A 26,207-nucleotide genomic window follows, 5' to 3' on the forward strand; every position below is an offset into this window, starting at 1 on the left:
GGGCATAAACCTGCTTCCAACCTTAAGCTGCACAGACCTTAAAAAAAATTAATTTTTCTTCTTAGGAGTATATTTCTCATGCAGAAATAATGATGAGAAAAAGTTCTATATTGATAACCAAGAAGGGTTTCAGACAAAAAAAGGAAAAAAGTATTTGAAAAAAAGAGCAAAGGAAAATCCCAGTCTAAGTTAACACCAGATAGAATCTGATGCACAAGTTCAAGGGGCAGGCCCACCCAAAACTCTAAAAACCTGAGATGTTTCCTCTTGCTGTATCCAAAGTGTTCTCTCTTTCTCCTTTTAAGTAGCATCAATCATTTTCCTGCATTAAACATTAAAAAATATATTAAAAAAATAAAAGACTGATTATGTTATGCGTTTTTAATCAGCATAAGTGATTTAAGTCATCCATTGGCATCAGAGAGAAGGGAAAAAAAAATACAGGGCCCTTCTTGTGATATTTTTTTCTATTCATTTCTTTCCAGAATCACACAAAAATTAAACCAGGAGTGATTGAGAACTTGATGATACATTTCAAAACTACAGAGGAGTTTTAATTTCTGAACTGGTGTTTCAGTCACTGGCTGCTGCATAAAATCCAAAGTGTCAACTCGAAGAGCAGGACAAAGTCTCTCTTTAAAAAAAGGTTTTCTTCTTTTTCCACATAATTTCAATTTTTCCCTCTATGGAACAGTGTAACAATGAGTGAGTATCTCTTATTTAATTGGAACTTTTAAAAGAATGGATACATTTTATATGTTACATAAATCAGAGCAAGAGATTAGAGTTCTCTACAAGAATTTTTTTCCAATTTCCAAGGGCTTGAAAAGATGGAGTTTTCTAATATATAAAGTTCTTAGAAACTATCTGACTTTGACAAAAGTTTTTTTTTTTTTTTTTTTTTAATCCTGGGATATTCTAGAAGACAAATAACTTTTAATATTGTAAGAAATTCAGTATAATTCAGCACACTAACCCACAGGCATATGGTCTTTCCTAGTAAGCTACAGTGTGCTGGCCTTGATGTATTTAGGACTAATGTCTGAGCATCTTCCTCCAATCTATTGGAGGAAAAAAAATTTCCCTCTTTTAAAAATAAACCCACAAAATTAAAAAACAAAAAAAAACCCTACTAATTACATTTAAGTACCTGGTAATATTTTCCTAATTATTTCCCACCTTCAGTCATTTGTAGCCTTATACCACTGCTATTAATGAGTCATAAAAACAGTTTAAAAACTGTATTAAAAGTTATTTCCTTTAGATACAAGAGCTTCCATCCATGTGGATGGTTATTTGGTTACCCTGTGTGGAACATTTCCTGAAAAAATATAATTTTGGTTCCTCAACCAAATACTGCAAATCCTGCTTGTGCTTTTTCTGCCTAATAAAGGGCAATTATCTTAGTGGAAGGAAGGCATCTTTGGCAGGAAACAGACTTAAAAGGCTTGTAAAAATCACTTCTCTGAATTTGCAGCCTTGACTTAATGCTGGACTGGAGACTTTTTTCTTCCAATTCCCTCCTGCAGCCAGGTTCCTTTTTTCTCTATTCTAGTCTCAGGAGCATCTCCTCATTTCAGCATCCTCTTCCTTTTACACCTCCCTTTTATTTTTCGGAGAAAAAATTAAAAGAAAGTGGGGGAAAGCAGCTATGCAGCAGTGGGATTTCAACAGCTACTAAGTACAGTAATTTCACGACCATAAGGTGCACCGGATTACAAGGCACACCTCCGGGGGTTGGTAAATTTCACAACTTTGTACATTATATAAGGCGCACCGGACTATCAGGCACACTTTTTTTTTGCAGCGAAGATCCGTGCCGCGCGCAACAAAATAACAAATTAGCAACGGAATTGCACAATCGTGGAGTTTACTGGCAGGTGCTCAATTTGAAAACATTTTTCACAGATTGGTGTAGCCTTTAAATGCAGTCCCAGGCGCCCTCCCCATGCAGCGGGTCCCACCACTCCCACCCACCGCCAGCGCCGGCTGGCACAGCTCATGGCTCCTGGCTCCCACCGCGCTGCGTCCCAGCGTCCCCCCCAGCCAGCAGCCACACCAGTTCCCGGTTTCCCCCCGCAGCGGTTCCCCCAGCTCAGCTTGCGGCTCACACTTCCATGTTGGCAAATTTCCCAACTTTGTGCATATATAAGGCGCATCCGGACTATAAGGCGCACTTCCGGGTTCGGCCCAAAATTTTAGTCAAAAGGGTGCGCCTTACAGTTGCGAAATTACTGTACATGAAAGCAAAGAAACAGCAAGCAGACAAGGAGCCAGAAGTGAAATGGTTTTAGGATTTGTAAAAAGCCTGCTCAGGATCAGCTGCTGTTGGTGCTGTTGGAAGAACAGGAGTGCCCAGGCTGTCAGCAGGGACAGCAGCCTGGAGCTGCCATTCCCTGGGGGATGCTCAGGGGCTCCCCAACAGTAAATCTTGGCAGAAGCCCTGGAGGCAGCTCAGGAGCCTCACACAAGAGACACCATTGCTCATTTGCCTCCCTTGTCTCCCTCAATATCCCTCTCCAGGGATGCTGAGAGCTCTCCCAGCCCTGGCAGCACCAGCAGGGTCAGCAGCCTCTCTAACACACCTTGTTCTTGCTCTGAAACTTCCTCCTCACTGCTCTGCCTTTTCTTGGGATAGACAGGGATCTTATCCATTATTTATTAGAATGGAACAGTGACTCCCCAAGGCCTCTCCAAAAAGGACAGGAGATTAAGGAAAGAAGAGAGGTGGAGGTGGTAAAAGTGCCTCTCAGAAAAACCAGCAGGATCTGTGTTTGTCTGCACAGTTGTTCAGAGGGATGAAACTCCTGATGCATTTCCCATTCCATTACATGGCTTTGAGATGTGATTCTATATGTAATTAAGAGATCCAAAAGCACCATATCACTGATTTCAACAGAATTTAGGTCAAAACCATTCTCCAAAATACCCATCACACCAACAATGCTCTGCCTCCTGTGCTACAACACAGTGTAAACAATGAGTAGCTACAATTAACAGCAGAATATCTACACATGAGTTAAAATTAATGCTTTGGTTAACACGGCACTGGAGCTGTAGATGACGTTTTATGAAGAGTATTGTTACAAAAATTCCACACCGATCAATTTAAAATAACCTTGTAAAGCTTAATTGCTATCTTACATGAGTAATGAATTGAACAAATGTCAGATCCCAGTAAAAGTGCCTTTTATCATAAATCAGTATTCCACATACAATAATTATCCCATTAATGCTGAATGAAATGCTTATTGAGTTTGTTTAGCATGCACTGTAAGTGGATAAAGTGACCAGGAATACCTAATAATTTCCTGATAGACACATTAAAAAAATATTACTTTGAAAGGGAAATTATAATTCATAAAAAAGTACTATACAGAAGATAATTTAAATAGAAGCAAAAGTATAGTGTCCTAAATTCTCTTTAACATTTTTTGAGTTTAATAAATAAAAAACACACCAGCAAACCCCAGCATCTTTGTAAGGCAAGAAGGCTCAATGTTTCATTTTGGTTTAGTTCTGTCTTATGAGATAAAAAATGGAGCACTTGCCAATTTATCTAACTTAAAAAGTCCCAGACTTGCCAAGAATACGGTGATAAATAGTTTTAACTACTTTCTGCTCATATTTTATTATAGGACATGACAAAGGGATGTGTAGATTAAGTCTTCAACTTTATTTGTGATACTTTGCAGAAGATAGATAAGAAGGGCACTTTAGAGGTTTAGTGTGAAAAATACAGTTAAAAAGGTAAACAGCAAAACTGTATTTTGCATTGAAAATACAGTTCTATTTATCTTTAAAGAAAGCTCAGTGTTGTTGCAACCAACCACTGAGCAATGCCCTAAATAACCATGATTTTCTTGCTTTTTGAAATACATCTGTATAGATTCTGTCTTCCTGTCTACAGTTTTAGCCTGGGACTCTGAGGGAAGAAATCTTCTGCTATGATAAGTGAGAGGAAATGTAGACAAACACACAAATGTGCCAGCAATCCAATCCAATGAGCCCTGCACAGCTGGAAGACTCCTCAAGCCCAAACACAGCCTCCCACTGCCACAATAAAGGGACACCAGCAAAGCTGCCACCTCCTCTTCCCTTTCCCTTCCCAAGCTGAAACCCATCACACTTTTCTAGTGTGGGTTTCTAAGTGAGAACTCCTTTTCACATTTTTCTCTCTGAAAATCATTGTGGCACGAGTCTTGCCTCTCACTGAGCCACTTTGCCTGCAGGCCACCACAATCCCTGCAACAATCTCTTCTGACAACTTCACACTGCTGTGACCAGTGAAAGAAATCCATGCATCCATGTTTGCTACCCTGGAAATTAAAGACTTTCTAGGAAGCTTAGGAAAGCTTACAAGTGTGCCTCCTGGTTCATTAGCAATTTATGTGCACCAGTGATAATCATTATCATTAAATCATTACCATTACATGGTCCTTGCCCTCATCCTCTAGAGCTGATGATCCTGCATCATGACAGAAAGTTTCCTGGACTCTTTCATTATATTTTGCACAACATATCAGGCAGGGCACTTTGTGTTGGGAGGCACTTTTTGCCTGATATAGAGTAAATGGTGTCCAAGTTATTAGGCAGCTTAGTTTACCTTTTACCTGTTACAAACTGCAACTCCTCTCCCACCACCTCAAGCAGGGGTTCTCACCTGCCAGTTTTAATAACCCCATGTCCCAAAATGATGAGTCAGGAAGTTCATGATGATTGCAAGATAGGAAGAACAATCAATAGTTTAATTATCATATTATTCTGTCATCCTCATGACAGAAGCCTGGCAGTTGCTACAAAACCATAATCTAACAAACTAATGCTCCTGAACCAACCCAGATTTGAAAAACAGTAAAAAAAATCTCAATGGTTTATGTAAATGTGGAAGGAAATGTAGATGGGATAGAAACTTGCCAAATATGAAGCCACCACAGGCTCTACCTGCCTACCATTTCTGGCACTCAACATACTTTGCTCTTCCCTTATATATGCTTAGATCATTCTGAAACTTGCTTTTTTACAAGGTAACTATCACTGTGATCTTATATATTATGAAATAAAAATACTTGCTGTAAAAACATTGGGCAAGTGTTTTACTGATACAGTTTATTAAGTTTTTAGTGGAAAAAAACCCAGAAAACTGCCTTGAAGAGTAGTCCTGCAGTAGAGGAGAAAGGTCTATTTGTACAGGACCTGTGCAGGGGATGGAAACTGCCCCTTTGTCTCACCAGGACACATTTCCATTGCTGCTCTTCCTGTTCATGAACTTCAGTGCTCTCTCAATAGTTACACTGCCAACTCAGGCTATGGGTACAGGCAGTCAAATATTATCTTAAAATCCCCAACTGTTGAATTTGTTCAAACAATTAAGTGATTGTGACCTACTTGAAAAATAACTCATCACCAAGAAATAAGGTCATTCTGAAAGATATTACTCTGCTGATTCAAGCTCAGAAACTCTTTGAATCTCAGTGGCACCTCGTGCAGCATCACTGTTTTCATGCCATGCATTCTTGTTGGTGTTCTGTTAGAATTATGCCAATACACCAAAAAAAAAGCACCTGCTTCTCTCTCCACACTCACACACTTCATCTGAGGCACCATTCAATCCTTTTCCAGAACAAGCTACCACTGCAAGGACAATTTTTGTGTGTAGGTCTGGCTCTTGTGTGCCTACGGGTGTGTAGGTGTCAATCTTCACCTGAATTACCTTTACTAGAAACTAAAATGCTTTGCCTTTTAGCCACATCTCCCATGTGATACCTGTGACATCTGCTGGCAGGGCTCCACAGAGTTTCCATAGAGATGCTTTTTATTCATAAGAGATTATTTTCATATAGGATCTTCTCCAATAGGTATTTATCAAATGCTGACAAGCTGATCAACTGATTATACCACTGCTCACCACAAAAGGTGATGTTATTCCTTCTTCCACCTCACCACTAAGCAAAAAATAAAAAACAAAAAGGGGAAAACACCAACCTTTTTTCCTTCCAGAGGCAACCTGGAAATAATAAATTATCAAATATTTTTCCTTTATAAATTTATTTTCTAGACAGAATAAAATTCCTTATGTGCTACTTTATATTTTGAAATCAAGTAAGTTATTTAGGTTTCTTGTTTTCTACTCATGTTTCCACACACTTCACAGATAAAAATCTTTAATAAATGTGGGACTAACACATTTCTTATCCTCCCACAATTTGGAGAACTTCTCAAAGCAGCCTTAATTTGTGAGAATCTGTGCAAAAAGTCACTGGGAAGAGTGTGAAAGCACTGGTTATGTTATGCCAAAGCTAATATTGCAACATGCTAACCACATTTATATGGTCATACCTAGCCAACCTTCCTTCAGGCCCTTCCTGGTTGAATGATTAAAGAAAACCTTTTGTTACTCTATAATATTTTTAATTACATGACTCAAATCGAGCCTATAATAGGCTATGCTGTCCCTCAAAATGTGGGGTGAAAATTCTGTTGAAACAACAAAAATTTTCCAGCAGACTCACATTAGAAAAACAAATTGTAAAACTCAAGAACCACAGAATTGCACAAAATCAGTTGGGTTGGAAAAGGCCTCTGAAATCATTGAATGTAACCTCTGACCAATATCAGACAAAGGCACTGAGTTCCTGAGTTCAGCTTTCCTTGGACACCTCCATGGACTCCACAACCTCCCTGGGCAGCCCATTCCAATGTCTAAACTCCCTTTCTGTGATGAAATTCTTCCTTATGTCCAACCTAAATGTTAAAAAATAGTGATCGTTATCCTGTGCTATAGATTACAGAGAAAGGAAAAGCATAGAAGAGATTCAAGGTAAAGCAAGACTACAATGAGAAAGAGCACTGCTCATGAATGAATCAGCCTATAAAATAATAAAATATCTAAGTACCCAAAACATGTGTCAAATTTAAGGATCAGAATTCACATGGATAGACAATACTGATAAAAACTGGAGGTAATATTCAGTCAATCAATGCCATCTGCATTGATGTTTTACCACATTTACACCACTCAGAGCACGGCCCTGGGCTGAGTGGTTGCCCTGACATGCAGAGCCACTCTGGCCACAAGGCCAAACCCACAAAAAGACAGCAGAGCAGAGGCTGTGACTGGAATTTGCCAAAAAAAGAAGAACCGGAATTGCATCACTTTGCAAGAGTTTGGACAGCATAGCAAAGCTCACAAAACAGAGAGAGATCAAATCCTTCACAGAAGTAACTGGTGATACTGCAGCACAAAATGAATTGAATATTAGCCTTCAGCAAATGGGGTATTTATTATTTTTAAATTGTGCATTAGTGCTCAAGCAACAATGATATTTATACTGCACATCAAACCACAAGAGCAGGAAAGCGGTGAGCTAAAACTGAGGACTTAGATTAGTGATCCTGCATGCCCCGAAGGAGCATGAGACCTAAACAGATGCATACATAAAGTAAATAATGTACAATGATACTGGGGAAATGGTGCCAGCTGAGTCAGCAATATGAAAACCCTGCTGCACAGAAATGTCCAGTGGACATCAGACTCCTGAAAACACAGCTTGGGAACTGGAGAGATGCGATCCAAATAGGGAGCAATGCTGAAACTGGAGCTAAGAACACCTCCAGGAAAAACTAGATTTTCACAGTACAATGTCTAGAAAGCAGCACACAGAGCTCCTTGCAGAGCACTCAGAGGGAGCTGGCACACAGCAGAACGCTATACCATCATGTTATATTTCTGTCTTTGGAAGTTCTCCTCAGAGAGCAAGCCGAAACATCAACATATCACTATTAAAAATTCCTGTTATCCTCCTACAGCTTTTAAGTTGTAGATATTAACAAATATGAGATGCTTATCTGTTCAAATAGAAAGGCAATTTTGACCTTAGTGCATTAGTGTAAAAACAAAATGTGCTGTTTTGATATTTACAAGATGCCAGAATTAGCTGCAGTTCATAATCAGCCTCATGGCATCCATGCTGTAACAGCCTTCCAAAAGTCCCTCTGGAGGAGGAGAGAAGGGAAAAAGCAAGAAAAAACAGCTACCAGTAGAGGATTTACAAACCAGACTTTAAAAAGACTAAACTGAGCGCTTGAGCTCTGTAGACAAAGGATTCATGAAGCCCTGACTAAGATCAGGTTTGCGTTGATGTCAAAGCCTTCCTAAGAGCAGCTATGAGCCCGTGATTGCCAGAGCTGCTGGGGAGGATGAATCCTTATCCAGGGTCCACTGAGGTGCCACGTGGATTAGGGACAAAAAGCTGCTTTGCACAAGCCATGTTCATCCTGATTTGTCTGTGCACCCTCCAAGCTGTCTGGGAAAACACGAGGCAGAGGATGTTCACCTGGAAATGTTTTGACTGAGCTGCTGTCAGCGAGCCACCCCCAGCACAGGCACTGAGCAAAGAGCACATCCAGAAAAGACTGGTTTTAACTACAGTAATTTCACAATGATAAGCCGCACATTACAATACAGAGTGTGATAAAAGGTATCTATTCTATCACCATCTGTTGAGGGTGGGGGCAGTGATCCTGATCTCCAAAGGAGATGTTCTGCTAATGGGCCATCCATCGAAACCAGGCAGGGCATTGTTCTTTATCTTTTCACAACCCATCCTTCCTCCAGCCAGTCATTTTCTGCTCATGGCCATTGAGTCCCACTGTGGGACTGATAAAATTACTGCATCCCATTGGAAGTTGCTCCAGCCAGGGGGAAGAGCCCAACATTTCTTACCAAGATAAAAACAGAGGTTTTGGGACACTAAGGGAGCCCCTTTCTCCACTGGACTCCAGAGGAAAACCGGATTTCTCCACATCACCACTGGAGCTCCGGAGGGAAACTGCACCTTGTACAGGAGCACTGCTCCAACTGAGCCACATCTGTCACTGCAGGAGGATGCAGCCACCATGGAATGGGACTGCTGCCAACACCCTGCCTGACGGGTGTCAGGTTGTACTCTGACTGTGTCAGGGTTTGGGGTTTGTTTCTTTGTAGTACTGTATTTCTATTTTAATTTCCCTAGTAAAGAACTGCTATTCCTAATTCCCATATCTTTGCCTGAAAGCCCCTTGATTTCAAAATTATAATAATTTGGAGGGAGGGGGTTTACATTCTCCATTTCAAAGAGAAGCTCCTGCCTTTCTCAGCAGACACCTGTCCTCCAAACTAAAACAGCAACTTTTTGTTCTCTGTCCATATAAAAGCTGCACCTGATTATAAGCCACATTCCGGGTTTGGACCAAAATTTTAGTCAAAATGGTGCGGCTTATAATCGTGGAATTACTCTAATCTGAGTCAACAACAACAAGCAGCATCAACACAGCTATGAGCCTGCAGTGCCGTCAGTGACCAGCTGTGCTGTGAGGGGCTGGAGGAGGCCCTGACACCCACCAGGGAAACCACTCACACCAGTGCCAATCTTTTTATTAAACATCTCCCAGCAATACACCTGGCACAGCACTGAGGGATTTCTAATTTTTATTTTATTCACTCCTTATTTCAGCAGCAAAGATTCTGCGTGCCTTTAGAGGAATATTAATGATGCAGAAGACCCAACCCTGAACCCTGTGAAAGCTATTACTGTTTGCTCAGAGTAACTGGGCTGATGCCAGCTCACTTGATTATATCTCCTTTGTTTGTTTCCCTGAAAACACGATGCTACAGTGAACCAGGGGATGTTAATGTATTTCCACGCCATGCTGCATTTGTTTTTATTGCCAGGACTCCTTACTTAATATAGCTGATACCTTCTTCGAGGCTGAGACATCTTAATGAGCTCAGCACAACCATGCACAGAGGCCACACCAAAGATCACTGCCTCGTGAGCAGTTTGCTGGGGAGGGCATGGATCACTTTCCAAATGCTACTGCTGGCTGCAGACTAACTAACACAGCTTTAACAAGCTAAAAACATCCTGCTAAAACCAATCTGTCATTACAAATAAGTCACAATGAAGTGGGCACACGGGGCAGTGCGTGTTCCGAGGCTGTTACACAGTGATGGGGATCAGCTCTGGTACTTGCCATGAAGGGTTTTGCATGCATTCTTCTATTCTGGCAAAAAGAGATCTGTCAACCTGATACATTATAAGGCAAAATCCCTTTAGCACCTCAGGTTCATTAAATGGTACCACTAATAAGGCTGTGCCTGAGAGGAGTCCTGCTCAGCCCTGTGCACTGGAACAGCAGCACCCTGGGCACAGCCTCTGATCTCAGCTTTTGAAAGATCACCCAGTGCCATGCTAGAGGGATGCCAGGTGAGCCCTGCTCTGCTGACCTGCAGGGCTACAGATGGACCATACACATATCTTTGATCAGGACAGCAAGATGCTGTCCCTGAGGGATGGGGCTCAGCCCCAGCTCAGCACTGAGCGCAGCAGTACAAGATCTGCTGTCAGGTTTAAGTGAACCCTGCACTCTGCAGCTGCAGGAGTGGGGCTCCTCACACAGGTAGAATTGCTATAGAAACCTGCACACACACATTAATGACAAGGTTCTTCAGCACTGCTCTGAGAAATAAATCTTCAAATTCAAGCATAACAAAAGTACATCCAATGAAGTGTTGCTCTGCACAGCCACAAAAAACAAAAACAGAGATCAAAACCAAAAGAGAGATCCCAACAGGCACCCATATTAAATTCATCTTAAATCAAACACCTCCTTCTGCTCTCAGTAACTTTTCACATTTATTTTCCAGGTGTTAGGGGGTTATTTTAATAAAAAAACCTCTTTCAGTGAGGGTCATACATGAAAGGAACCAAAATTTGCCAATGTTGAAGACCAGCTTGGACAGGGCTTTGAGCAACCTGGTCATGTGGAAGGTGTCCCTGCCCATGGCAGGAGGCTGGAATTACATGACTTTTAAGGTCCTTTTCAACAAAAAACATTCTATACCCCTATGAAACATGGATTTATTTTAAAAAATGGAAGCTTGAGGTAATTATGGGTGCTGAACACTGCCTTTTCCTCACAGTACATTCCTCAGGTACAATTTTACATGTCTCTTAACTTTCTTCTCCATATTGGAAAATAACCATTTCCCTTGACTGTGCATGAAGTTTGTAAGCTCTTTACTGTCATACAAAAATCAAACTAAAAAAAGTAAAATCTCCCTAAAGAATCTCTCAGTATCTTTTATACACTCAAAATTATAAGCCTGCTGGCAGCTAAAATGTGGCCACAAATGCAGCTGAGTCACAGTAAAACAGAATAAACACACCATGATTTATGGCTTTATGATTTACCTCAGAACAGCCACTGAGCTGTCTGGATGACTGCAATTTTCTCTTCCTTTCTCAACTTGGATTGCTCCCAATTAGACCAAACTATTTTAAGCCCTTTGAAAAGTAATTCTTTAAAAAAACACCTAAAAAAAATATTTTAAAAATCCCAAAATGACGACGACAACAAGAAAAAATCCCTGTAGTACGGAGACAGGATGAAGTTGTTTGGTTGTAAGAAAAGGAGCTGAAAAGTGCTCAGTGACAGGGCAGTGACTCAGGAGTGCCAGGTCTGTGAGCTGGCAGCAGTAATTCATAACCCAGGCTCAGGTGTGAAGGCTGCTCCATTGGCACTGACCTGTGTAGGCTGTGAGAAGACTGGAAAACTGATCAGATCCTGTTGTTCCTCCATCTCCAGCTTGTCCCCACCAGGCCAAGGGCTCTTGCTGAGCCATTTGTCCTGCACAGCCCCAGGAGGGTTTCCCAAGGGGCAGCAGCAGCAGATCCTGCAGCAGCAGCAGCTCCTCCCTCCTGCCTGTGCCTGAATTATGGATGCTGGCAGTGTGAGCACCGTGTGCTCTCATCTTTCTGGGTGCTGCTTTCTGACAGCAGCATGCCAAAAAACAGAGAGTCCAGGCCTTAAAGGTCAAGGAATATTATATGCATCATTTCAACCTATCATCAGCTCAAAAAAAAAAAAAAAAAACAAACACCACAACCACCAACTACCAAACCTCTTTTTCTTTAGGCTTGGCTTAGTCAAGGTTGACCTTCTTCTGGCATATTAAGGAACATTTATCTATTTCACATTTCCAGTTCTTGGAGGAAAAGACAAAATGTTTAAAAAAAAAAAAAGTCCATATACATGTTTGAACCAAGTAGCACCACACTTCAAGAGACATCAAATTAGCCAAGTTCTTCTTCCAGAGTCTCTTTCTAAAGAACACTGAAACACTGGCAGACTAAAGAACAGTGCTGTGAAATGGTTCCTTGTAATATTCTTGCTCATCTGCACCATCACTGTGAGTGGTGCTGGCAGACAAGGTAAACAAGCCCAGCACTGTGCTCTCTCTCCTTCACAAGCAGAATGGAAACTGAAAATGGTTCCATCTCCCCCACATCTCTGCATCCTACCCTGCATATACATGAATTCATTCTCCCTCTAGCTAGCTCTCATTTTTCCTGCTTTGGTGACTTGACCCCATCAAGCCAATCTGAAAACTGGAGGAGAAATTCCCTTTTATCTAAAAAAAAAAAACAAGCAAAAAAAGCATTGGTAGAATTTCTCCAATTTGGGGATATTCAGCAGTGTAGAAAATGTACTACATAATACTTCCTGTCAACAACACCAGATGTGTTTCTAGTAGAAATAATTGGCTGGATATTTATTTATTGGCATTTCAGATGACTGAACACTTATCTCTTGATCTTAATCATCATTTGCACAATTTGCTGAGTGAAGATCAAGCACCTTCCCTGACCCCTTCTTAGAGCTATCAGCAGTGTCTATTGATAAGTTGGAATCCTGGGTATGATTATAGAATATGGATCTGTGGAATATTAAACTTCAGCTGAATTAATATGGCACAACTACAACTAAACAGTAGCAAAAGATTCTGGTTTGTGTGAGTATAAAACACCTGCAGAAAGGAAATAAGCACATAGCTAAATCTATACCAAATTATCAATTTATAACAACTTAAACACCCAATGCATGAAGTATTCCTGCAGTATATATTCCTAAACCCCTGCTCCAGCCTCTGTAAAATGCTTCCAGTAAATGCAGGATTTTTCTCTGTCATACAGCCTTGGGCCAGTTCTGGACAGGTAATTCACAACAGCCTGTTCCTCTGGCTTGGGCACAGCAAGCATGGCTGAAAGGCCAGAGAAAATAACTTCAAGGACCAACATTTAATGCACATGGACAGAGAAGGAACCATTCATCACTTAAATTGTTCCAAAGCCCATCCTGTTCCTTAGGCTGGGGACAGTGGCTTGCTCATATAGAGCAAATTTAAAGATCAGGGCTCTTGACATGGTAGATTAGGTTCTCCTTCCATCTATTTTGCTTGCTGTGTAATTTGATCATTAACAATCTTCGTGCCACTTTCAGATAAGAATGTCATTAGAGTCTTTTAAAGGCAGCATTTTTCCTCCTGAAATGAAAACTTTTCAGGTTATTTTTTTAAAAACACAAACATTTTCTTGCTGCCAGTATTAGTAATATATTAATTATTTAACTGAAATAAATGCATCTGTTAATGTGTTTAATTAAGCATACAAAGCTCTCTATTTGATGTTATTTGTATTTAAGATTTCCTGTTTTCCCTGAAGTATTTATTATCCAAGGCATGATTTTTCTAATCTTAGACATACTCTGGGACTGAAGTACTATTTTATATCAGCGTTTCTCAGCTGCTTTTATCATGAATAAATATATTACAAACCATGTTAATGAGCTGTTTAGTATTCATATATTAGACTTTTCCTCATTTTATATGGAAATACCACTATAAAAATTCTAAGAATACTAGTTTTATGTGCAAGATAATGATGAGATTCAAAGCAAATAAGGAGGAGAAAATCTGTGGTGGCAGTGACTATGAAATGGATTAGTGCATCGTCAATGTGCTTTACATTGGTATAAAATTATTAAGCATGTAATTAAGTAGGATCAATGGCACTGTTTGTTTTGGGGGTAATGTTTTAGCTATTTTAGATGTGTCATCTTTAAGAATTTAATTTCACACTTTAATGATCTCCTTGTAATTTCCTCCTTGTGCCATGAAGTCCCACAGTCAGGGCACACATGACATCCTCTGCACTGACTCGGGTGGAAGGCCAGGCCAAAGCCACCGTGAAGGAAGATGAGAACAAGGCAAATTAAATAATTTTGTAAATACAAAGGTAGTTCATTTCAACTGACCTTATTCATCAAGCACACTCAAATCCCTGATTGTTAGCAGGAAAGAAGTTTTATGGTTACTAACAGAAGCTGCAGCTTTGACCTGGCTGACCTTGGAGACTTTTCCAGTGCAGCCAAAAAGAAATGAGATTTGGTGTTAGAGAAGCCTAATGAGTAAAACCACAGCCTTCAGTACACTTACATCTGCAAGCAGAAGTTAAAAAAAATAATAAACTAAAAACTCAGCTTTGGGTAAAGAGGAAATAGAGAGAAGATTATTCTGTCTTGGATAGAGAACTTACTACTGGTTACTGAATAAAAACACAACTGTGAAAATAAGGCTGCTACTAAACTGAATTGTCTCATTTTGAACTCAGAGTTACAAATCAATGGAACAAAGCCTTTGCTATTATGGAAAACACAGTGTCTGAACATGTTCCCTTAATAATTTTAGATGCTGGACAAAACAGATGCTGACACTCTGATCCCAGTTCACTGCATGTGACTTCCCAGGGACTGACAGCAGAGCCAGGAGTGCCAGGAACAGCTGGGACTGAGAAGGGTTAGGAAGGTGGAGACAAATCTATTGAAAGGCAAAATGACAACATCTGCTATTTTTTTTTTATGAAAATACAGTCAGATTTCAGAAGAGAATAATGTGGCTTTTACTTTGTTATTGAACCAAATGGGTGTTACACTCTGTAACTGCTCTCTCCATACCAGAGTAGGTATCCATTATTCACATTATTCATTATTTGTACCTGCTTTTTGTACCTGAGCTCACTGGCTTCAGGTTACACAGCACACTTGGAAATGAAGCAAAAAGAAGAGAACCACCTTAGACTACTTTGTCTAAATAGTTTTTAAAAACTGCCTTGAAGATCAACAGCCTGCTGTAGAAGCAGAGCACAGAAAGTAAGAATGAGTTAGAAAATGCCATTTCAATATTCTCCACAGGCTGAGCACAAAGGCAGCACGAGACACCCCTTGTAGCCTTGGCCTATTTATGAATGCTTAGTGAGTAAAGGAAGGAGAAACAAAACTTCAGAGGTAATTTTATTATACTATGAAAAATTAAAAAAATGTTTCTCCCCCCACTCCTGTTACTACAGTTAAATAATGAAAAAATAAGTTTGCCCCATCTTTACTCTGAAGTAACTCATGTTATTGCACACCTAGCATTAACAGCTAAACCTGTGTCTTTAAGGCTAAAAATGGCAGAAGATAAAAATTAATTTAGCATTCACTGTGAGGAAGTGTGAACACAAACTTGGGTCCAGTCCTGCTCTCAAGAGTAAAATTAACCTGAAATTACCTCATACTGGCTAGATCCAAGTTTTACATACAGTTTAAAGACCCATTTCTGAGGGCAGAGCTCACAGTCCTCCAAAGAGGTCACACATGCACATGTATCTTTGAATAATGTAATCTAAAGGTGTTTAGCAATACAGCTGAAAATGTTTCCTCTGGTACAGTGAAGTTTCCCCCAGCACTACCTGGGCATGAGTAAGAGCTGCTCAAACATGAACTCTCTGCATTACATCTGTACATTCCTAAGTTAACATAAGGAATTAAATCTGAATTTGTCAATTGAAATTATTTTTTATCTTTTCTTTTTCTGCTTTATTAAGTTCCACTCCTCTGTCATAGTTATGTATTACTCAAAACTAGAGGTTTTGGCCTTTCACTGTTTCTTCATCCATGGCAGAGTGCCCTCTTTGCTGACTAAAATTACTGTGCCTGTCATCACTAAAAACATATATAAACTCTCAGTTTGAGTCACAGCTCTATTTTCAAAAAGAGCAATTTTAGTTTTCTTCCAGAAATTTATCTGCTTGCTAATGACAGTTGTGTTCATCAGTAATTTTGAAGGAGAAAAAAAATTGTTATTACTCTGGCAATTTACAGTGACAAATAAGAATTCCATCCAGCCCTCTATTTAAGTCTATGACATTTCTCCCAGTGTAGGATCTACAGGCCAGATGTATCATTATAATTATAAACATTTGTAATGAGCTTCAGCACAATTGGGTGAAGTAGTATCACCTCAGATAAAAATCTTTCAACAAGCCATTTCATACCCAAGATTGCTGTAATTTATAAATCTCTGCATTATCAAAAATTACCTTTGATGTCTGCAGAGCCAAGAAGGGATTTGATGTTGCTATCTTCTTATGTTTTCTCCTAAATTTTTTTGTATATTTTATCAATGTCTAATCAATAGACAATGCCGTGGTGCTGCAATTTCTCCACTCCCCTTTTATCAGAGATATTCCTGGAAGAGAAAGTCTAAATGACAGCCTAACAAATCAACACCCTCACAATCAGCTCTGGGATTTGGCTGAATTATCCTGCAAAAGGTACATTCCTTATTTCCCAAAATCCTGATGCTGACTCTTGAACAGCAGCAGCAGCACAGGACAGCAAGGCACAAGGGGCTGTAAATGGGAAGATAAAAACTGAGACAGAAAATGAAGAAGAAGATTTGGGTACCAGTGAAATTGATGGCACCCAGGAAAGGGGAAAGGGAACTTGATGATGATGATGAGAGAGGAAAAATAAAGAAACATGAAAAATAAAGGAACATGAAAAATAAAAAATAGTTTTCATAGCAGTTTTAATAGCTTGTCAGCAGAACTAAGGAAAAAAAGTAAGAAAAGTGTGAAAGTAATGAATAAAGTAACAGCAAGGATTAGGGAGAAACAAAAACTGTGTGAAAATGCAGTGCTACAGTGAAAGGGCTCAACTGATGAACAGAGGACCCTGAGAGATTTGCAAGAACATAAATATGAAAGAGGAGAAAAGAAAATAAAAAATAAAACTGTTGTTAAACAGAACACAAATTAAATGAATTGTAAACAAATGTGCATAGAAATAGGGACCAAAGTATCAAAGTCTCCATCTCTTCTCTCCCCATACACAATTATTTTTTAAGTTTTTTTGGGGGTGTAATTTATAGCTTAGCTATGAAAATAAAATTATTTTGGCTTAAAAAACTTTAAAACAAAGTCTTCCTCAAAGTATGAATTACTCTTACGGGTTTTTCAAAAGACTGATCTTTTCATTTTCTTTTTGTATGAGTATCTATCCCATTAGATCTGCTTCTGTGTAGGAATTGCAATTTTAGCAAGCAATTAATCCATAAATGAGCTATTTAAGAGGTTTAGGTATTGGGCATCACCCTTCAAAGGCTCTGTGCTGGCCTTGGATTACATCTCCATGTTTCCACAGACCTCAAAAGAAGCTCATTTTGCTGGCAGCCATGTAATTGAATTCCCCATAAATCACTTTGGAAAATCATGCTCAGGATAATCAGGTGCAGGCAAAAAAAGAAGAGGTAGTATTTCTAATAACTGTGTCACTGAGAGATGCAATGACCTTTACATCCTACAACACTGAACTTCTTGTTGCTTACTTTATTCCAAAGGAAAATACACAGCCACAGAGGCACTGAAATGACACTTATTGGATCCTGGACCTCTTGCCAGGGCTGCCAAGTTTCTGTGCAATAGCAGGTCCATGATTGCTCCCCTTGCAGTTCTCATCTTTGACATCTTTAGACTAGAAAAGTTGTGGTTTTGACATCATCAACCCCTCAAACTCAAAATCAAAGATTTTGAATATTTTGCACCATGTGCAAAGGCAAAATTAAATTCAATTTTATGCACTACACTGCATTTTATGTACTGAGATGTTGACAAACTCTAGCACTTTATTGAATAGAAGTGAAAGTCTTGTATAAGGATGTTCTCTTTTTATGCACTGAAAGCATTTCAAAAGCAAAGGATTTCTTCTTTCCTAAACATTTTGTGCACCACACAAATCTCCTGCTATATATTTGCAAGGAAAGAATCCTTCCTAGAGCACCAGAAATGAGCCTGCCTTACCAAAACCATTTGCCTATAGTATGAGTTAATGGAACAGTTTATATTATCAAGGTACAAAGGTATACAATTGTTTAGATATCTGCATATGTAACACACCAACTTCAGAATTATAATAAAATTCAAAGTCTTCAACTACTTTTTAAGGTAATTATATTTGGTTGGAACAAGTTTGGGTGTTTGGACTATGTAAAGGACAATGTTTAAGAACTTTCAGATTGGAAACCATAATGAAATGGATACACAGAATAGAAAATAAAGTGAGAAGAGAAAAAAAAAGCAAATGAGTACTTTTAGTCCTAAAATACTTTAAAGAAAATTAGCAGAAGCAAGTAATTCTATTCCCTGCCAAATTCCAGTTTATACCTGATTGTAGCAGAGCACTTGCAAAATAATTATTTAAGAAAAAAATGTTGGTTTTTTTATCCAGAAAGCTGAAATTGTAGCCCCTTACTTAATGAAGCTGCTGGGGGCCAAGCTGCTGTTGGCAGCCCTTCAGAGCTCAGGCAGCAGTGCCTGACTCACCAGCAATGAGAATCTTTACATTTCTGAGTGAAGCTGCACAGCCTCACACCTTGCTCTTCCAAGACCCTTATGTTCAGCCTGGTGTAAGTTTTAGTTGCTGTGGTGTTACCTGACACTGTCTAATCCCACCAAGTATTTAAAGTCACTCACTCCCCAAAAAAAGTGAATAAACTAATTTAGGCTTGTATCCCGAACATGAGACAAAGTGCTTATGCCTCAGAAGTAGCATTAGAGCCCACTGGGAAATTTTATAAAGGAATTGCCTCTAAATGATCTCTGAAGCCTCAACAGCTCTGCCTATATGCTGGCTTTGGCAGAAAGCAAATGAAGAAACATCAAAGTTATCCCCTGGCCCAAGGCAAGTGCTCCCCAGCAGCCCAAGATGGGGAGCCCAGAGAGAAAAGGGGAGACTCAGCAGAGCCAAAGGCAGGAACAGCCACCAAGAATGATTCCCCTTAGGATGACAACTGGGAATCATCAAGAGCAGCCCCAAACACCACAGTGGAACAGGCTGAGTTCCTCTGCACTGCTGCCAGTGCAGGATTTGTCTCAGTGGGGTGCTTTTCTGAACCTTCCCAAAGGGCTCAGAGGGTACCAGCACCACTGACACCCATCCTCTCCAGGCTGTTTGCTCTACACCCCATTAACCATCAGAACATCAGCAATCCCACTGCACCAGTAAAAACACCTTTCCTGGAGGGGCTGAGCTCTCTGGTTTCCCAAATTATGGAGCAAGGAGAAAAAAGATGTCAAAAGCTGAAGCCCAGGTCATACAGTGAGATGTTTCAGCAGACCTGGATGGGTTGAAGCACAGCATCCCTGACAAGCTACATGCCAGTAAATATGATGGCAAAAACTCCAGCCAGAATTAAAATGCCTTTATAAGTCTTTTCTGCACCAGTGTTCACCAGCCACAGCAGCTTTGCAGCTTTGGGAAGTGTATTTTGGTTTAGGTCTGTAAAAATAGTATCAGGAAAGTTAATACTCCTTCAAAACATTCATCTTGTCAGGAGCACTTCTCACCAGCTAACACAAAAGCTGGCAATATTGTATTCCTGCATTAAGCATTTAACTTAATTTTATGTAAACTAGCAGCAGTTTGATAAAATTTGTTGACATTTGTCATTTTGTTGTGGCTTATTTCCTACAATAGCTTTCAAAGTTTCACACTACTGATAGGAACATCATGCAGGGAGAAAAAGAGAGTACCCATTCATCATCTCAAAGCAGATTAAATTAATATCTGGGCAGTAACAAGTTCAAATATCTTGCAGAAAAATATGTGCAAAAAGGTATTTTATATAGCAGATTCCTTGTTCAACAGTAACTACACAGACCAAAATTACTGAGAGTGAAAATACAAGATCACATTTTCCCCTCATGTCCAGCATTTACCTTTAGCAGCTTCATGGCAGTGCACCTTCAATGTATGCACATTATTTATTGAGCTGGGATATTCCAAAGCTACTAAAGAGTGGTTTGGGATCCCATCTTCTATTGAATTTCAATGAATCTACTCATAAAAGAATTAGGAGCTTTAGGAAATTTCATCTTTATTGTTTCATACCACAAGAGCAACATTGCATCCAATTATCTTACCCTTTGCTGGTAAAAGAACTACAAGAGAGGTACCCAATTAGCAATTTTTAAGCTTCTGAAACTAGTCTCCCATAATTAGCACCCAGAGAATGAAAGACACTTCTAGCAAACAAAGTGAGACTCAAGCTTTTAAACAAGGCACTTCTGGTTGCTGCACTTCTTTTGCTCCTACAACTTCAGTTTAATCATGATTATAGACACTGACATTCCCTGAAACCCCAGAGGAAGATAATTATCAGAAATAATTTCAACATGTTACAATAAGGGTAAATCTACTCAAACTTCCAGAGACAGGGACCATTCAAATTTGATGATTTATTAATGGCAACCAGAGTTGCTTCAATGCAGGGCCAGTATGCCACAAATAAGTTGTGTGGTGGAAGGTATGCAAACAGTATTTGGATAACATTTAGGAAAGCTCCAATAGCACAGCAATGGTGTCAGGATCACAAAGGGCAGCTGAGGACAATAGGAGAGACAAGAGTTGCAGTCTGGCTGTGAGGAGTGAAATGTTCTCAGGATTTTGTTGCTGCAAAAATAAATGAGCATCAAGCACTTCTGGACTTGGCAGTACCTTTTAGAGCACTGCTCTGTGGATGGGAGACCTGATGTTGTAGGGTTTTATTGCCTCTCATAGGTTATTCATGGCATTCAAGCAGTACTTGGGATCATAGATGGTTCTCATGGGTAGCTGTGCTGCTGTAGAGCTCTGCTGCCTGTTCTGCCACAGCTGGACACAAAAGGAGCTCAGGGGAACCTCGTTCAGACCTCAAGACTCTCCTCACAGGCAATCATCAGGTACTGTAACAGTACCTTCCTCTACTCCATGGCTGAGAGGCAGCAAACAGCCTTTGCTGGAACTGCTGCACCCAGCATTGCACTACCCAAACATAAGCAGTGTGCACAGTTTCAAAGAGAAGCTAGAGAAAATAACCAGCTTCTCTCCCTGCTCCTTTGTTTCACCTCACCCTGGCTGAATATATTCTGACAGAGAGGCTTTGCTGAGCTGACATTTGAAAACAACATGCAAGCCAGACGAGTTCTGAAGCTGCAAACACACAGAAAAAGCCTTAAGTACTAAATGGAAGGAGTAATTTGCCAGCACACCTTTTAGATCTCAGCTCTGTTAGTAGGAGGCTGAGGAGAAAAGCAGGTAATAGCACATCACATCAAATATTTGTCTGTTTTCAGAAATCATGGTATTCCTTGGGCATGGCTTATTTAGGATGAATATGTTACTGAGAGGTACAATTATGGAATACAAAACACACAGGTACCCCCAAAAAATGTTACAAACTGGATCTTTAAAATACACAAAAATTAGTGAAGTTCACTACTTACAATTGCTGAAATAGGCAAATACTTACAGCTTCAGACCAATACTAGTGACAAGAATGGTAAAATAAGTAAAAAAAAATCCAATAAAACCACCAAAAATAAAACATACAACCAAAAAAACCCCCAAAACACCACTAAAACCATCCCCAAGACAATGAGAATTACATTGATGTTTCTAAGTAGTAAGTGCATACAGCAGGCAGTAGTGGAGTCAGCTGATAATACAAATAAACAAATTGTGGTCAATGTTATGTTTTTAAACTCTCCAAGAAAGGATTTGAGATTTTTATTGTCCCACCAAAAATCATGAGTCAGGTGAGTCTGCAGGCAGCCCTTTTCTTTTTCCTTTTAACAGAAGGATCCTCTGAACATTTGCACCAACCTCCAGACTCACAGCTATCTGTAAAAGCCAAACTTTCTGGCCAGATTCTGGGCTGTCTGATAAAGTTCTATTGATTGAGTGAGCTTGCTGATTTAGCCTACTGAAGAACCCAGCATCATCTGATTAGGTTGAGTAAATTGATTTTTGAATCCTGACTATTTGCAAAAATCCCATGAACAACCGAGAGACCACCCAAGAAAGCGTAAAAATTACTTGGTCAACGGTTTTCTTAATAATTTTTTTTTTTTCAAAAATCAATTTTTTCATGAACAGCAACAGAATTTGTTCACTAAATTATTCATTATAAGTTACTGAGCCAGGTTCCTTGGTACTGTGAAAAACAACATCTTCAGAGAACGAGAAGAACTACAGCTGCTAAGAAACAGAAGAGAACACAAGTATAAGTGCTGTAGGAGTTCACTTCTGGTTTTACAAAGCTGATTGTGAACCATTTAGAGGAAGGTAGGAAGTAGAAGAGGAACACACTGGTGCTGGAACCTTTCTGCTGACTGAAAAAACCACCCAGGCAGAGCCAGGAAACTTCCACGATCTAAAGCTTAGGAAGTGGTGCCTGCACAGAGCCCTGCCCAAACCTCTGCCAACAGACACTGAATTCAACAATAACTACAGGATGCCACCATTTCCCCCTTTTCTGTCCCATCCTAGATCACCTAACAAATATTAATTGTAGGGTTTCAGGTTGATACAAGTATATCATGTGTGTTTGTACAGCCAGATAATTTCCAGGTTCTATTGCAAAACTTGGTTAAAATGCCACCAGGAGATTGCTCACAAAGATATTTAGTTCCTGGATGTTTTCTGTAAATAGGTGCTTGAGTGATGAGATTAATAAGACTTCTCATATTCTCACCATGGGAAAAGCTGCAGCTTGAGAATTTCTCTCCTTTTCTATGCTTTGAAATCCCCATAGGAGAGAAGTTAAGAACTTCCACTTGCAGGAAAAGCTTTGATCAATGCTTGCACATTATTAGAACCCAGAAAACCCTATTACTAGGCACAAATCCACAGAAAATCAATCAAAATCCATTTGTTTACGGCTATAGGAACAACTAGCAATATCTGTCAGGCTACACCAAATAATTCATCATATGTAAGTCAAGAAAGAGCTGACAAATCCATCTAAAACAAACAGACACATGATTCAGTGCACAAAAAAAGAATGTGTGTCCCTGGCGTTAGCAACAGGGATCAAATACATCATAAGGATATTTTTAATGTAATTTATAAGTTCCTACAGACGCCGTGGTGCAAAGTATCAGGAGGAAAATTCAGGAGCATTATATCAATTTTTAATGAGAAACAACTTACCTGATTAGGCATACATATTTCAACAATTTGACAGCAAATTGTGCTGACTGAAAAATACAGAACAAGCCAGTGCAAAACAAAATTGTAAGCAATTATGTAACAAAATTCCCAATACCCCAGCACTGTCACTTGGTTCTCACTCAGTCCTGGGCTGAGTTACACTGAGAGGGTGAGAGAGGGCAGCAGACCTAAGGCAATTATTATCTCAGCCCACACAGTCAGCTGCGGCACAGGCACATTAACCAGCAGCTCATCAGTAAAGCACTATGGAAGCTGGAAATGAATTGTGGTCACTGGTGTCTCTGGAACCTGAGCCAACCACCTGTGTTGTTTTAGAGTCTCTGTGTTTCAGCATGAGCACTGGAGAAAGAGTCAGGAGATTCTTCTGTTGTTTCCAGAGGTGTTTATTTTATCTCATCTCAAAGTTCTTTCCCTGCCCAGCCCAGGTCCGTTCAGCAGCTCAGCCCCAGGCACTGCCCACCCTGGGGTGGGATTATCTTTTTATACTATAAACTACATAAACATTATTTACAATTATCTTCCAATACCTATCACTTATATTGTGCAGTCTGGTTCTGCTCTAAACCAATCTAAGAGTGCCAACATCACCCAAAAGATGGATGCAGGAAGAAGGAGAAAGAAGGACAGAACACACCCAGATTCCTCCATCTTGACCCCAGACCCTTATTATAAACAATCTCAAAAATCTACTTTTTCACCTTGTAATAATCTAACTTATACTCTACTTATTTTTTGTGACTTGTAATTCTTCATGTAAGGGTGGTCATTTTTCCCAAGGAGAGAATCAAAGGCACAGAGGTCCTGGGCATTGTGCCAAGGCTCCTGAGCCCCCTGCCTTGGTCTCGAGCCGTCCAGGGAAGCCAGAGGGATGTCTTGGGTTCCCACAAAGAATAAGGACTCAAACACCTTCCTTCTCTATAAGCAGAAAAGCACAGTGCTGACTACCTTTGGCTTAGGACAGCCTAAGGAAAGCATCTGTCATAAACTGTTCACATTGTAAAGGGGAAGGTATTCCCAAGAGAACCATGCTGGCTTTCCTAGTTTTTCCAAGGTTTTCCTAACATCATGCTGGCTGATATCAGAAAAAGTGTAGATTCTCATTGCCACTCCCTCCCCTTTTCTTCAAGCCATGAATAAACTCCAAATGCCATGTTTTTCATATGCCACAACTTTAAATGGCGCTGCTGAACACAGGTCTTACAAACCAGTTCAATAATCATGCAAAGTTCTCAAGAGGAGAATACCTGGGCATCCAGCAAGCTGTTGGATTTGGAACTACATGGTGAATACCATGAGGCAAGTTAAAAACTCTGTGTGTGGCCATTTGTATGCTCCTATCTCAATATTCATTAATTAGAAAAACTTTCTACACATATTAATGCCGTGCTCGAGAACGCATCAGAGAAGGGGGTGATCAATCAGCAGTGCAGGAACAAAATCCCTGCTGTAGCCAACGCTTCCCAGTGCAGGATGCTGCTGCTGAGAATCCCAAAGTGTGTGGAAGGTGGTTAATCAGAGCACCCTGGCCACAGTGCCCCAGGCAATTTGCTGATGAGTTGCAGAGAACAAGCACTGGAGCAGGAAGGCTGCAATCAGCACTGCACTGTTTGCCCAGATAGAAATGGCTCCCAGACATCTTGAGCTTCTGTCCCTCATTTTAGAGATTAGACTCCTAAATACTGTCTGATGTTTGATATTTTCTTTTCTTTGAGCAGCAAACCCCATTTCCAGCCTTCCTGATTGTCAGTGTCGCTTTGATACAAAATACATGGTTCTTCTCTTACATTAAGTGATTATCCTGGGGATAAAATCAGGAAATTCCCTCATTTTCCTCAGAACACAGGAAACAAGGGAACATTAAGATTTAATAACACCTCATCAAGTAGTCTACAAGGCTGATAAGAAAAAAGTCTGCAAGGTTGCTGCTCTGGTGTTCAAAAGCTCTTAGCCACATTAAAAAAACCAAAAAAACCAACAAGGTCTTCACTATAATTAAATATGTTTTATTAAAGCTTTCCATCATCTTTTCTTTGCTTATTTCCCTCTCACAGCTCTCACAACGTCTTTCATTCCTCCCTTTGATGTTTGTATGCTTTTCATATTTGTATTGAAAATACTTTGCACTCTTCTTTTCCATCCCCATAAATGTATTTAGAGGAACTCATTTTCCTGTGCCTGACTTTGCCTCTCCCTCTCAGCCCACTGACAGCTCGGGGAGAGCAGAGGGCACACATGCTCCAGTGCCAGTGCTCATTACAGAGTGGCACAAAACAAAACACCTTCCATCTCACCCATTTCTTCTCTCCCCCACACTAAGGATGTAACCTGCTCCCCTCAACAGGAGGATTCATAAACCAAAACGGAACCTGCCCTTTCAGGGACTGAAAACGTTGCATTTGAAAGGGAGATAAAATAGAAGAGCAGCTCCTCCTTTACTTACAGGTGTCCAGGGACTCATCAGAGCCATCGGGACAGTCGGGCTCCCCGTCACACAGCCAGTGCCAGGACACACAAGTGACGCCATCGCGGCACAGGAACTCCCCTGCGTCACACAAGGGATGCTCTTCTGGAAATGAGAATGGGTTACAGTGAAATGGTTAAAGGTGAAGCAAAAAGAAAAAAAGAAAAAGAAATTAAAAAGAAAAGGCACAATGAAAATCAAAAGTGAAAATTAAATAATTAAAAATGCAAAAATCAAAATGGGCGATAGGAACAACATGAAGCAGTAATGTAATGGTATCTGATACCCTCACTTAGGGAACTCCAACATCCAGCTGAGGGCTCAGTGGGAGCTGCCATCACCCTTCCAACCTGGCAGAAACAACATCACCATTAACTACTTCTACAGAATGCAATTTTAAGAAAATCTGCTTTTTTTCTAAACATTTCACCATGAAGTAAATTTGCTCACTACATAGAAACCAACAAGACTTAATGTCGTCATGTTACCAGCAGGGAGGTTCCTGACTCACCTCTCCTGCCACAGAAAATATTTTCAAATTGTTTCAAGCGAT

General features: G+C 40.0%; 1 protein-coding gene across 1 annotated transcript in view; it reads right to left on the minus strand.

The window, feature by feature from the left end:
* LRP1B (LDL receptor related protein 1B) overlaps nucleotides 1-25,762 on the minus strand; it is a 470,895-nt gene extending 445,133 nt beyond the window's left edge. The window contains exon 1 of the mRNA XM_042779456.1: nucleotides 25,634-25,762. The gene's annotated coding sequence lies outside the window, so the exon portion shown is untranslated. The remainder of the gene's footprint in view (nucleotides 1-25,633) is intronic.
* Nucleotides 25,763-26,207: the final 445 nt, after the last annotated feature.

This window comes from Catharus ustulatus, chromosome 7 (assembly GCF_009819885.2).
Source record: "Catharus ustulatus isolate bCatUst1 chromosome 7, bCatUst1.pri.v2, whole genome shotgun sequence".
NCBI classification, from domain to species: domain Eukaryota; kingdom Metazoa; phylum Chordata; class Aves; order Passeriformes; family Turdidae; genus Catharus; species Catharus ustulatus.